Below are 14,973 nucleotides of genomic sequence, written 5' to 3' on the forward strand. Positions count from 1 at the left end.
ATTTTCCCATTATTTGCTCCACAAATTGCCCCATTTTCGGCATGATCCTACGAATTAGCCCCAAAAACACGCTAATTGAGCGAAAATTTTATTGCCCGACAAGCCATAATCCGTCGGTCGACTGTCTTATTGCAAATCACAATTGGTGTAAAAAACCGAAGGTCTTGCGAACACGGCGGACGATGTGCGATTGCGATGTGGCAGACCCGACATGAGTATTACCCGAACCTAAAGTCGCATTGCATACGAGATCCTTTCGCATTTCGCAATCGGCGAATAACCTAATGTGGGTCTTTGTTTTCCTGTGAGTTGTGATTGCTATCGACAATTTTGTTTATTGCATCGCAACTCGGGTAAGTTGGGGTCAATTTTCCATAATGACTTCCCTTCGCCGATCTGTGATTACGATCCATCGCATCGCACCTCCGCCCGATTCTTGAATGCCTTCCCGTCTGCCTTATTGCATTGCACCTTGGCTGTTTTGGGGCCAATTTTTAACACCGACTTGCCTACGAGTGCAATTTGCAATATGCGGGGGCCAATGGCAGCTTGCCACTTGGCGCCTCCTCATTCGCTGAAGGGACTTGCCACATCATCCAATCCTGCCATGTGTCCAAGTCAAACTTTGACTTTGAATTTCTCTAACTTCTGCATATGAGCTCGGATTTGAGTTCGTTCACACCATTGGAATCAGAATAAGGAGCTCTTCGATCTGAAGCTAAGTTTATCAAGTTTTTGACACTTTGATTTTTGAGCCTAATTTTGAGCACCTAATCAGTGTCAAAGTTTACTGATTCAATTTATTCTCATACTTAAACAATATTCTAGGTTGAACATAATAATAGTGTGATTCCTTTAGTCATCATCTCATTCAATCTATTAGTTTTAAAATCAAACCCCCACTCATGAATTGTTAGTTTTTTTATAATCGTCCTAACAATTGGGAAAACTTTGCTTTCACTTGCATTAAGGTATATATGATTGTAAGCTTGGGGTGGTTGACCTTCTTCCTACTTAATTTAGTAAAGTCGCAAGGTCCCTTATTTAGTTTCCCATAATATCCATTATAGAACCATATATGTCTCTAACTTTATGCCAATCTTGACAACGAACTCTTCTGAACAAGTCTAGCAAGTTCTTCTTCGTTGTCTATCAGTGGTATTCCATAGAGGTTTGAGCAATCTACATTAAATATAAGATGAATGCTCATATAAGGTGATAACTCTATCAACTGTGGTTATCTTGGGTGGTTGGGCAGAATGGTTGTTATCTCCCCCACCCAGGTTCAATTCCTTGTGAATGATATGATGATGAGATTTTTTTTTTGTAATGGCTACGTGCATATGAATATTGTTGTATTGACCCTTACTCTCACCCTCCAACTGCGAGACAGGGTGATTTCCCTTGCAATAAAAAAAGGGTGATAATTATAACTTTACCATGTTCTCTTCAATTTATTCAGTGGTGGTACATGTCATATATGAGTGAGTTTATTTTTTTTTTATTTTCCGCTTAAAATCACTATTTATAAAGGTAAACCTAAATTCCAACTCTTGTGAAAAGCAAACAATCCATGCAATGTTGATTATTCGAGGCCTTGTGGTTCTACAAGGCTTCTCAATTTTTATAATTTTGAATGTGATCTATAAACCTTATAACATGCACATATGCAATGGTCTCCTTAACTATCACTTCATTAGGGATGAGATCCATAATGGCAATAGGTTCTTCAACAAGAATCCAAGGCATACTTTAAAGGTGAAGTGTGTGTCACATTATGTAGTGCATAATTAAATCACATATTGTGTGATTGGGATGTTGGCATCTTATACATCAATATGTTTACAGTGAAAATTATGCAACATTTACACTATTAAGTAATTATGTTGTTTATCTAGCCATACAATTGTGAATGGAAGGCAGTACTCATTTCTAGCTTGTTGTCCATCAATCCCCGCGACACCTGCAAAAATTAATTGATAATTTGATTTTCGTGATCAAATATTATTAATGATGGTACACCAAAGTACACTCATATCTTTTCAAGAATAATTACAAGGCCTAATAAGCCAAATCTATTTTTCTATAAGGTATGATCACAACCATTTTGTTGAAATAATCCATGACTATAGCCAAATAGTTGTTACCCCTATTAGTTATTTGTAGACCTCTAAGAAAAATCATTGAGTCTAACTCCCATGGTTTATTTAAATGTGGAAACACCTTTTAATGAAATTTCCTACCATCATGTCATCTTTAGCCAATAGATACAGCTACACATGTGCATTATCGTCTTGTCCGCTTTGAAGTGGTTTGTTATTTTTAACAACTCTAATTTGCAATCTCCTTAAAGAACATAATAGAGTTCAATATGTACAAATTTGCATCCTTTAATGGGTGAAGCATACCATGGAAGCTCTCAAAAAAATTATTAACATGAATCTCAAAAATAATAAAATTTACTTGTTTGGGTTCACCTATATTACCAAGGTTTGCATATTAATCATAATTCATTTAAGTTGGCCAACATAAATTCTTAGTATATAATAATTATAGTATAACAAAAACTACTTTCCTAGTTTGTTAAAATCAATGAATATTTCTCAATAAGAGAAAATAATTAAATAAGAAACATAAAGTTCATGTACCATTAAAACTAACTTATTCATATAATCTTCAACAAGCATCCTTAGGTTGAAAAGCTAATTTATGCAAGGTTTTAAAACGTAAACCAATAAATAATTCAAGCAAATTTATCAACTGGAAGCAACATGCATATATACTACCTTTTTGAATACAAATATATATAATGGGTTTTAAGAATATGTGCGTTATGGGTGAAACCACCCTAGGGCTTTGGGTTGAGAACCCTAACAGAGCAGAGGGCAAACCTCAACAAGAAATGCTCAAGCAATCATCAAAAATCCTTATTCTACTAAATTGTGCAGGAGTGTCCTTACCCGGATGTCCTTCGTTTGGGTAGATCCCGCAAGGTGCAAACCCTCAGCTTCTCCCAATGTTCTTGAAACCTGAAAAATTATTCAAATGGAACATACACGACAGTAGAAACATAAAGCATACACATGATGTTAACTTTAAATCATATAAATGAATGACTAATTATACATCAATATAAGATTCATAAATGAATTAAAACATAATTTTGATGCATAAACACATTTCATATCAGAATTTATTGAAATAAGTTATAAATAAGGTGGAGAAATAAGACTTGAGTCCTTCTCCGGCTCTAAGCGGAACCGTCCTCTAGATCCATCCTTTCCCGGCCTTCAGCAATCTTCCTCCATCACCAATACAAGGATATCTCAAGCTAGATGGGGGATATCTATAATCAAGGAAACATGGGTTTCCTGAAGCTTTGGGGATTGCAGGAGGCACAGGGATTCTTCAAACTTGATCAGGGATAATCTCACTATAGTATCAATATCTCATCCTTTCTCCTTTAAGGCCTTCCCATGGAGGTTTATTTATACCTCTCCAAATTAGTTTTTTCAGTTCGGAAACAGTTGGGCCACAAGCAATAGGTAAGTGTTTTAACATATGTACGTGGGTTGGATATATGCTGACCCACGTGTACACGCTTTTATCACAGGGAAAAGTAGCGTATAGGGAATAATTTTTTTTTTTTTAGATTTTGAACCAAGTCCGGAAGGAAGGGTTGCCCTAGGCCATAATCAGAGCATCAAATCTACTAAGAGTGGTAAATGGTGCTATAATAGATGCCCCCTAATATATGAGGTCAGAAGGGGTACATGATGGTCAAAATGTATTAAGTGTATGGAAGGAATCATATCGAGACCAAGGAGGAGTTCACCAAAATTCAGCCTTCCAAGCCATCGAAAGAGATCAGAAAGAAACTGTTGTCTGAGGCGGGCATACCCATGCTCAGAAATAGTAAAGCATGTCCGCATGTCAAGTACAAAAGCGGATCCAATATGCATACAAGTATAAAGGAACTGGAAATACATAATGGATCATCTGATCATAATTAAGAAAGTACATGTCTGAATATCACATATAAAGAGCTGATTAATGATGCTGAAGTATGAAGCTGATCACTGAAGCCAAGAAACTGATCCAAATAGTACCAAGTGAACATGATGGAATAAATGGTACTACACCACAACTCGGGTGCCAACATATAAGATGTCGCTATAAGGAACTGCAACATATAATGTGGATGGTGTCAACTAGCAAAAACAGGAGCAACTGACAAGTGAACCAGGACATGCTGATGCAAACCCGAGGTCTTCATCGATCGTCGTAAAATGCATGTGTCTAAGTTATCACTATCTGAAGAAAACATCTTTTTGTATTTTTGAATAAGTTGTCACAATTATCATGCATACAATTTAACTGTTTTTTACTGTGCAGAGGTGGATTGGCGAGAGGAAATGCTTGGAAGAGGTCGGGAAGGTTCAGAGAGGGCCTAAGGGGTCCCTAACACCCTTCAAGAGAGTTTCACAGAGTTTGGCTATCAAGAAACCTCATTCGTGAGCTTCTACAGGAAGTCTGCAGGGGTTCTACAGGATGTTTCAGGAATTTCTACAGAATGTTTAAAAATTGGATTTTGGAGGATGGGTGAGTGAGGGAAGATGCATGAATGGATATGGAGGTAGGATAGGGGTATGAATTGGCCCAGGGACTGGTGGATGGAGTGGTGAGAAGGTGTAGATAGCTAAGTTGGCTCAAAGAAGGCTGAAACAATGATGTACAAAAACTAGGGTTATGTGAGAAAATGTGTCAACCGTGAGGTAAGGATTCTAAGTAGAGGGTGGAGTGGATGGTGCTGATGGAGAATAAGAAGACGAAGGAGTGGTACAGGTGCTCTGCAAGTCGTTTTTCCAATCTGAACCAACAAAGACTTGTAAATTCAAAGACCTAGTTACGTTGACCTAATTTGCTAGCTGTCAATAAAGAGAATGAACAGAAGTGTGACCTGCAATGAAACCATGTATTTTAACTCATGCAACTAAGCAAACGAAATTCTGAACTTGTAACCAACTTCTACACATGAAGATCAAACACTAGTGATTGCATGGCAAAGCAAAATCAGTGTTTTTGTGGGCAGCAAAGTCATCCTAGTCACAACTCCTGATCCCACTGAGGGAGAGGTGAAACCACAGATGTTTGTTGGCCTTTTTCTTGAAGCTTTTTCTGTTAACAACCTATCAACTAAATCTGAGCATGAAAAGCTATTTTACTCATAAAAAACAACCTAAATAATAAAACAAGGTTTAAATCTAAATAACAGATTTTATTCTAAGAATGCAGCAAAGACACATGAAAGTAAACAAAGGAGGTACTGGGCACTTGAGATGGGCCCAACCCCAAGAGCTATAGCCTCCTAAGAGAGATTTAGAGCTGGTGCAAAGCTGGATTCATCTTTATTGATCAAAAGAAATGTTACATTCCAAAAACTGTCCACAAGGAGAACTTGAAAATGTGCTGAAAGCAAAGCTAATCTACTGCCTAAAAATCGAACTACAAAATGACTACAAAATGACTAACTGAAATGAGGCCCTAAGCCCTCTTATTTATACAAATTGAGGACCCCAACAGTCCTCCTAAACTTTAGGGACTCGGCTGCCCAAAACTTGCAGTTAACAGCAGTCCTACTTGACTTGCTTGGCTGCCCTTGTGGTAATTGATTTGGTGGCCCTTGAACTCCGAGCTGATGGTGGAGAATTCGAGGTAAGGGCCCATAAATGAAGGGGACACCTTCCTACAAATCCTCTCCCTTGTTCTCCCACGAATTTGGCTGCCAAGTGCTCATTAAGACCTTTGATTTTGTCTCCAAATTGACCAAAATGACTACACAAAGCACACATTAGACTTGTTGGCATAATGACTAACCCAATTCACTCTATTAGCATAAATATAATAAAAAAAATGAAATAAAATAATGAGAATGGTGGATTAAGTCAAATTAGGAGGTTTAATGAGCCCATATAATTATCCATTTTTGGGGCTCATCATCACCCCCTACTGAAAGTGTTGCTCATCCTCTGAGCAACCAATCTATCTCCTCATCTTTGATGGCCTTGGTGGCCTCCCTGTCATGCCAAGCTTCTGAAGTGATGTCCTCTTCTCGGTCATGAAACCATGTTTTTCTCTCTGCTTCTTCCCACTACCAGCTTTTCCTAGAGAATTCTCAACTTTGGTATGATTGTGCAAGTATATTCAATCAGATGGTGGAAATGGTGGTGAAAGGAGATGAAAACAATGGAGGATGGAAGAAAAGAGTGGTTGCATGCCTCCTCAATAGACTTCAAGCTTCAAATCCCTCTCCATAATCGATTCTGGCCTGCCCAAAGGCTCTACAGGATGTTTCTGGTAGAAATACAGAACTTCCTGTAGAAAGTCCTGTAGCTTCCTGTAGAAGGTTGAACCATGACTAGATTGTGTCTGAACCCTGAAAAAAATGAGTGTTCATGGAGGGGATGGATGTGAGGATGCCTGGGAACTTGGTAGGGACCCTTCTGCTTGTGTTGGGAGGCCCCCTTTCCGCATTGTGTTCCTGCAACCTGCAACAATTTCCAGGGATTAAACTTGTTTTTTTTCCTCTCTGTTTCTTCCTTCTTTTTCTTTCTTGTTGTTCCTAAAAAAATGCTTGGCCAAAATAACCCTGAGGTGAAAGAATCACAACATTAAAGACCATAGGAATCCTTCCTAGAAACGTTTCTAAAGTTGATGGATCAGGGGCCTGCAGAGTCTCCAAGAGCAAATGAATCATATCCAAGACATGTTCTGCATTGTCTCCCCATCCTTTTTCCAATCCCATTTCTTGTAATTTGTACTCAAACTCTGTATATGGTGTATTCTTGGGGAACTTTTTAAGATGTTCCTCTGCCTTTACCAAGACTGAGTGTAGCTTGGACAAACTTTGTATTCTCTCATTCAACATCAGCTTCTGGCCTCTGTAGCTGTGTGCTCGAAGGAAACCCAGCAAGGGCTGCATGCTTTATCTATCATGGAATAATCTTGAGGACAAATGCCAATTGAGAAATTGAACTCCAATACCAATGGAAGATGGCCGTGTTGGGCGAGGAAAAGATTCATGGAAGGGCTCAAGGTCTAGCTCCAATGCATATTTATCCTTGACACTTTCATCCACAAGGTGCTCCTTGAATTCCAAATATTCAGCCACAGAAAGTTGTTCAACATCAAGTTCATCAACATTGACATGGACATAATCCCACACACCAGGCCTTGGTCGTACTGTAAGAACAATCCATGGTGGAAGAATGATGGCCTCCTGTGTGGAACTTAACACATCTCCAAATAGCCCATCTTTGAGTGTTTTAATTTCATCATTCTCTCCCAATACCTATGTTAGTCCATCTAATAAATGATGAGGTTGCAAAATCTTCTTCCCTTGTGCTACATATCTCTCTTCAAGCTCCAAATTTGATGAAGAAAAACTCGGACTTTTCTGCTCTGGAAGGCTTTGCTATACTTTCCTGTAAGACGTCTTCTTGTAGAAACGCCTGTAGAGTGCCCCTGTGCCTCTGAGCGAGCCTGATACGCAGCAGAATCTTGAAGACCGGTAGAGAAACTGGTGGAGTATGACTAGTTAATCATTTTGTGCATACTTCAGTTGAGGATGTGGAAAGCGCAGATGAACAGCAGTTCCTGAGTTTCAGCCGAGCCTTCTTTAGTTGTTGCGTGATTTGTGGTGAGGTGGCAAAAACATGTGCTGGCCATGCAGACGGAAGTGCTTCCACAAATCATCATATTTCCTACATGTGATCACTCCATCACTCACGTTGAAGGTCAAACAGTCACCATTACTTGTTTCCCAATTTCCTCCTGAGATGGCTGAGTGCACGTGTCTTACTCACCCACCGAGCGCTGTTGAACTAGATGAGGGTGGCCAGTTAGCTGGCCACCGATTTTTTTAATCCCAACCATCTCATTGCTCATGTTATTTCCGAATTACATTCATGCAATCATAGGAATGAGTTTTAGTCACGTACCTGAAGTCAAATGGTTGCTGTGAGGTGCTTTTTGATGCTGCATGCATCTGTTTCGGTGGTTGCATGATGGCTCCTTTGTGCTATAAGCTCTTTGTTGTCTGATGTGTGGTTATTTTGCTTGTGCAGGTATCCTCTACCCGGATCTAAGCTGCAGGAGTTCGTTTCCACGTTCAGATCTGCACCCTCAAGCTGCTGCTGCTGAATTTTCACAGGACCGAAACTTGTTTTTGCCATTGCTCCCGAACGATAGATCGGATCAATCTGAAACTTGCTGAGCATGTTCCTATCATCATGATGCACCTCCCATAGCAAAATTGCGATCAATGGATGCACAGATTTCGAGAAAAATGGAAAATGGTTGAATATTTCATAGATCAATTTCTCGGAAACCGTGCATCGGAATTGGCTAAAACTGCTTGGGTAGGTTACTATCACCCACATGCATCTCCCCATGAAACAGGTTTTGAAACGGATGCACGGATATGGAGAAAATGCAAAAATGGCTGACGGTGATGGAGGCAGATTTCTTGGAAACCGTGCGCCAGAATGGGCTGAAATTGCTCGGGCACGTTTCCATCGTCCCTATACAATTCCCCGTAAAATGGTTTTTCAAATGGATGCATGGTTTTCAATTTAGGGCAAAAACAAATTTTGTTCTATGTGTTTTTTCCTTCAAAGCATTCTGCAAGTTCTTGTGGAAAGAAAAGATGACCTTGGGCTGTGATGCAAGCATGGAGATGATGGAGGAGGAGTTTGAAGATTGCAGGAGGACTTCTGACCCCTTGAGGAAGCTCTCATGTTTGCCAAAATACCTTTTTCAAATCCATTTCTAGCTTCCTGTAGAAATCCTATAATTTCTACAGGAACTTCCTGTAATTTCTACAGGAACTTCCTGTAGAACACACAGTTTTGAGGAAAGAAGCACAATGAGATGGAAAAAATGATGGAGAAGGGTGAGGGATGGAAACATGGATGCTTTCAAGCCTCATGGACAGATTCATGGCCTTCAGGTCCTCTTCAGAGATCAATTTTGGCTTGTTTGTAGGCTTCCTGTAGAAGACACAGAACTTCCTGTAGAAGGCACAAAACTTCCTTTGTCTTTGTTTTGAGCGATCCTCCTGACCTGCAATGTCCTTCTTGCAACCTGAAATTATTCAATGGAAATTAGCTTTATTTTTCTTTTCTTTTTCTCTTTTTTTTTTTGAAAAACAACTAGGGCGCCTCATGGAGGTTTTCACCCTAATTGCCTGCCCTGGGCGCCTCCAAGGGAGGTTTTCACCCAAGGATCTTATTCCCTTTTTATTTTCTCTTCTTTCCAACCCATTGACCGCCTCATGGAGGTTTTCAATCAATGAGCCAATCTAAGGCGCCTCCGAGGAGGTTTTCACCTTAGATTTTTATTTTCATCTTATTTTCATTTTTTTCTTTTTCTTTTTTCTCCTTTTTTTTTCTACCCTACCCTACTTGAAAAACAAAATTCTTTTCAAGTATAAGAATACTTCCAATGGAGCCATGTGCACATCGAGATTAGAGACAAGATGATGTGGAGGCTTGAAATGCATGCTTTGACAGCTATCCGGATTTCAGAGACCAAATGATTTGACTTTGAAGGGATCAAACATAGCTGAAGAAGAGAGTACTGCTGCAACTTAGTGACCGTCTGAAACCATATTTCAATATAGCTCTGATATCCTTGGTCCTTTTGCTGATCTTTCTCTTGAATACATGGAAGATTTGATGGTAACCATGAGGAAGCTTTCTTGATCTCTGATTCTGATCTCTTCTCTTCATCAAGAGCAGCCCATGGTTCTTTGATCCTTTCTTTTGAATCTTCTTTTGCCTTTGGTCCTTCAATGTTGTCAATATAATCTCTGTTTTCCAATACTCTTCCTGAGCTATGGTGAAGATCATCGAGCTCAAGAGGAGTCATTTGGACATGTTGTACCTCAACATTGTAATTGGATTGAGCTACTCCATTGTATGGTTTTGGGAATGGTGGTACGGGTAGCTGAGTGGGGGTGTATATTTGAGATGGATGTGGATGGGGTTGTAGTTGGGTAGGTGGTGGAGGCAAATGAGCGCGAGGAGAGTTGTATTGGGGCCTCCACCCCTGATGAGGTGCATTCCAATGAGGTTGTGGCTGAGCATAAGAGTGAAACGAATGAAAAACTGGTTGGGCATAATATGGATCTGTGAAGGAACAAGGAGGAGGTGTGAACCAGGAAGGATGAGCAGGGGGACCTCAAGAAGGCATGAAAGTGGCTTGATAGGGGTCATAATAGGTCTCGGATGTCCCTTGCAGTTCCTGCTGGTAAGATCTAGGTCCATGTGGCCTCCTTTGGTTCATCTAATAAAGTGATTCAGTTGCTCCTTTGGCTCTCTGATATGCAGCTTTAAGTCTAGGCAAGGAAGGGCACTGATTCGTAGGATGTTATCCTTCACAGACGAAACACACTTCTAGGGAGTGCATTGGACATTCGTTCCTAGGATGCTTTCTAGTGCACCTGGGACAGAAGATGTCCAAAGCCCTCTTGGCTTCCTCTTGCTTCCTTTGGATCTGCAAGGTATCCAGTTGCATGGCAAGAAACTGCCTCATATCACTCTTGAAATCTTCGACCTGATTTGCAAATTCATTTTTGGATAAGGTATTGCTCCCAACATTTCTGCTTGTAGCCATTCGCTCCAGAGGAATGTTTTCTTCTTCTTCTCCCCTAGAGGTTCTTTAAAGATGCCTTGATGTCCACCTAGGGCTTCTTCTTAATCACAGCCATCGAAGAAGAGAGAAGGTTGGCTGTGTGAAGCAGTGGGGGGTGTTGTGCAAATATTTTTCTAAATTGTCTCTACTCCTACAAGGCATGAAAGGAAATATTTTTGGTTGTTCTTTCTTTTTTCTGCTTGTACCTTCAAAAACTAAAATAGATTGAACTGCAACTAACTATCTTGCTGAAATGAAAATGCGGAATTGAAATGAAAGCAGGAAATGACTAATATCTTTTGCTCAAATGAAATTGCAGGAATGAAATGCTAGTCTACGCTTACAGAATTGAAATGCTAATCTACGCTTGCAGAAATGAAATTGCAGAATTGAAATGCTAATCTATGAAAGCGGGAAATGTCTACTCTACTTTTGCGGAAATGAAATGAAATGAACTACTTAGCAGAAGGTTGTAGTGGAAAATATAAGAAAAGCAGCAATCACCAATACTCTGACGCTTCCCCGGAAACGGCGCCAAAAAGATGGTGGGCCCCATTATTGCAGCAATAATGCTGCAACTCCTAGAACTCCCTTCTTTAATTTTATCAATCCGGTAGTTCGTAACAAACTTGAAAGCGACGGCGCTGTATGCACAAGTACTAGCTCTTGCCGTAGCTGTCACTTGGTCAGTTGGCACAAGTCTGCTAGGAGCTTAAGCCAACTTCTATGAGCTCTTAGAAGAAGCTTTTTAACTGATGAATGAAAGCTAACTCAAAGGGGCTAATTTACTTGCAGAAAGAAACTGGAAAGCGGAAAGGAAATGCAAACCCTAGCAAACCCTAATTTTACCAGCTAGCCCTACTGATGCGAAAAAGAGGATGCAAGCTACTGAAAGAGATGTCATTGAATTCTAGGAAGGTAAAATGCATGTGTCTAAGTTATCACTATCTGAAGAAAACATCTTTTTGTATTTTTGAATAAGTTGTCACAATTATCATGCATACAATTTCACTGTTTTTTACTGTGCAGAGGTGGATTGGCGAGAGGAAATGCTTGGAAGAGGTCGGGAAGGTTCAGAGAGGGCCTAAGGGGTCCCTAACACCCTTCCAGAGAGTTTCACAGAGTTTGGCTATCAAGAAACCTCATTCGTGAGCTTCTACAGGAAGTCTGCAGGGGTTCTACAGGATGTTTCAGGAATTTCTACAGGATGTTCAGAAATTTCTACAGGATGTTTAAAAATTGGATTTTGGAGGATGGGTGAGTGAGGGAAGATGCATGAATGGATATGGAGGTAGGATAGGGGTATGAAGTGGCCCAGGGACTGGTGGATGGAGTGGTGAGAAGGTGTAGATAGTTAAGTTGGCTCAAAGAAGGCTGAAAGAATGATGTACAAAAACTAGGGTTATGTAAGAAAATGTGGCAACCGTGAGGTAAGGATTCTAAGTAGAGGTTGGAGTGGATGGTGCTGATGGAGAATAAGTAGATGAAGGAGTGGTACAGGTGCTTTGCAAGTCATTTTTCCAATATGAACCAACAAAGACTTGTAAATTCAAAGACCTAGTTACGTTGACCTAATTTGCTAGCTGTCAGTAAAGAGAATGAACAGAAGTGTGACCTGTAATGAAACCATGTATTTTAACTCATGCAACTAAGCAAACGAAAGTCTGAACTTGTAACCAACTTCTACACATGAAGATCAAACACTAGTGATTGCATGGCAAAGCAAAATCAGTGTTTTTATGGGCAGCAAAGTCATCCTAGTCACAGCTCTTGATCCCACTGAGGGAGAGGTGAAACCACAGATGTTTGTTGGCCCTTTTCTTGAAGATTTTTTGTTAACAACCTATCAACTAAATCTGAGCATGAAAAGCTATTTACTCATCAAAAACAACCTAAATAATAAAACAAGGTTTAAATCTAAATAACATATTTTATTCTAAGAATGCAGCAAAGACACATGAAAGTAAACAAAGGAGGTACTGGGCACTTGAGATAGGCCCAACCCCAAGAGCTACAGCCTCCTAAGAAAGATTTAGAGCTGGTGCAAAGCTGGATTCATCTTTATTGATCAAAAGAAATGTTACATTCCAAAAACTGTCCACAAGGAGAACTTGAAACTGTGCTGAAAGCAAAGCTAATCTACTGCCTAAAAATCGAACTAAAAAATGACTACAAAATGAATACAAAATGACTAACTGAAATGAGGCCCTAAGCCCTCTTATTTATACAAATTGAGGACCCCAACAGTCCTCCTAAACTTTAGGGACTCGGCTGCCCAAAACTTGCAGTTAACAACAGTCCTACTTGACTTGCTTGGCTGCCCTTGTGGTAATCGATTTGGTGGCCCTTGAACTGCGAGCTGATGGTGGAGAATTTGAGGTAAGGGCCCATAAATGAAGGGGACACCTTCCTACAAATCCTCTCCCTTGTTCTCCCACGAATTTGGCTGCCAAGTGCTCATTAAGACCTTTGATTTTGTCTCCAAATTGACCAAAAAGACTACACAAAGCACACATTAGAATTGTTGGCATAATGACTAACCCAATTCACTCTATTAGCATAAATATAATCAAAAACATGCAATAAACTAATGAGAATGGTGGATTAAGTCAAATTAGGAGGTTGAATGAGCCCATATAGTTAACCATTTTTGGGGCTCATCATCACCCTACCTCCTTCAATGAATCTGTAGTAGGAGCTGAGGTTTGGCTGTGGGCTAGGTTCCTTCAGTTCCTGGGCCTCTTCCTCTATTTTTTCTTGAGTAATTCCTTCCTGGTCTCTTTTCTATGTTTCCTGTAGGTTTGACAGGGTTTCCTGTAGGATTTTTTCTGCTTCCTGTAGGTCTGACTATGTCTCCTGTAGGAGACCTTTTCCTTTTGTTGAGGCTGACCTGGTGACAGGCCTCCTAACATAGGTGATTGGAGGCTTGGGAGAGGCTTGTTTTGATGTTCCTTCCCCTTCCTTCTTCCCTAGAGGGACTGCTTTCTCTTGTTGTTTTGGTGAGTCCTCTATGACAATTGGAGTTTTGGTAGGGGTTTGAGGTCTCCCTTGTCTAATCTTGGTGCTCTTCCTTGTCCTGAAGTAAAGTGGAGTTTGCCTTTGCCTCTTTCCCTTTGATTTGACAGGTGTACTTAGGGCAGTTAGAGCAGTTGTTGCCTCCTTCTCTGTAGGCTCCAGAGACACCCTTGGTGATTCTTTTCCTTCCTTTATTTGAGTTGCAGACTTTTGTTCATCCTTTTGTCCTTCATCCTCTTTTCCACTTCCTTTTTCATCTTCTTCTTTGTCTCCTTTTTCTTCTTCTTTCTCTTCCTCTGTTTCTTCATTTTTTTCATCTATTTCTTTGTTTGTTTCCTCCTGTGTTTCTTCTTCATTTTCCTCCTTTGTTTCTTCTTCTCCCTTACTAGAAGTAGGGATTTTGTCATACTCAATTGCTCGAATTGCACCTTCTTCCTGTATGTCTGTAAATGTTGACCATGCAATGGGGATTCTTAAGTTGTTTAGGGCATCTTCCAGGAGGAGTTTGATCAACCCATGGTGTGCTAGTTGCTGATGTTTCCCTTCTTGTACCTTGATGCTCATATCTATCATTGATTGTAAGAGAAAATAAGGTATGCTAAGCCTGTTATGAAGAGGTGTGTTCTCTCCAAATATCAGTTCTTGGAGGAGTCTGAAGTGGTATCCATACACTACACTATATCTACCTTCACACGAAATATATTTGATGATGTGGTAATTGACTTCATTCCAAGGGTATGGAATGCTTTCCCTTCTAACCCCATTCTTATCTTCCATTGGTTCTTCTCCTTCCAAGAAAAACCCTTTCTTTGCAAGAGTGTTTCTAGTCTTGTCTTCTTTCCTCCATTGCAACCCTAGGGGGAGTGTAGTTACCCTACTTATAACCTCAAGGGTAATTGCTACTGACAAAACCTTCACTGAAACAGTGGCATTGGCTCTAGTGAGGTGTATGAGTGACATGGAAAATTATCTGGCCACATCATCATCATATCCTCTCATCTTCTCAAAGAACCCCATCCATTGATGCCTTGTAAAAATTTCCACCACAGGAGGATGTTGGTGGATTCTTGTTGTGTTGGTGGGTTCTCTTTTATTGAAACCTCCTGTCATATTTCCCTGGTAATTCTTGAGGTTTGGGTGGATACATTTCAAGAATTTTGGTAGCTTAGGAATTTTTTGAGTTTAACCTTTATTGACCTTCAAAGGAATATTTCTATCCTTATATGCATTGCAAATCCTTAAATGAAGTGATGATTTCTTCGT

The sequence above is a fragment of the Pinus tabuliformis genome, chromosome 8 (genome assembly GCF_031772625.1).
Source record: "Pinus tabuliformis cultivar Carrire ecotype Pingquan chromosome 8, CPIR1, whole genome shotgun sequence".
NCBI classification, from domain to species: domain Eukaryota; kingdom Viridiplantae; phylum Streptophyta; class Pinopsida; order Pinales; family Pinaceae; genus Pinus; species Pinus tabuliformis.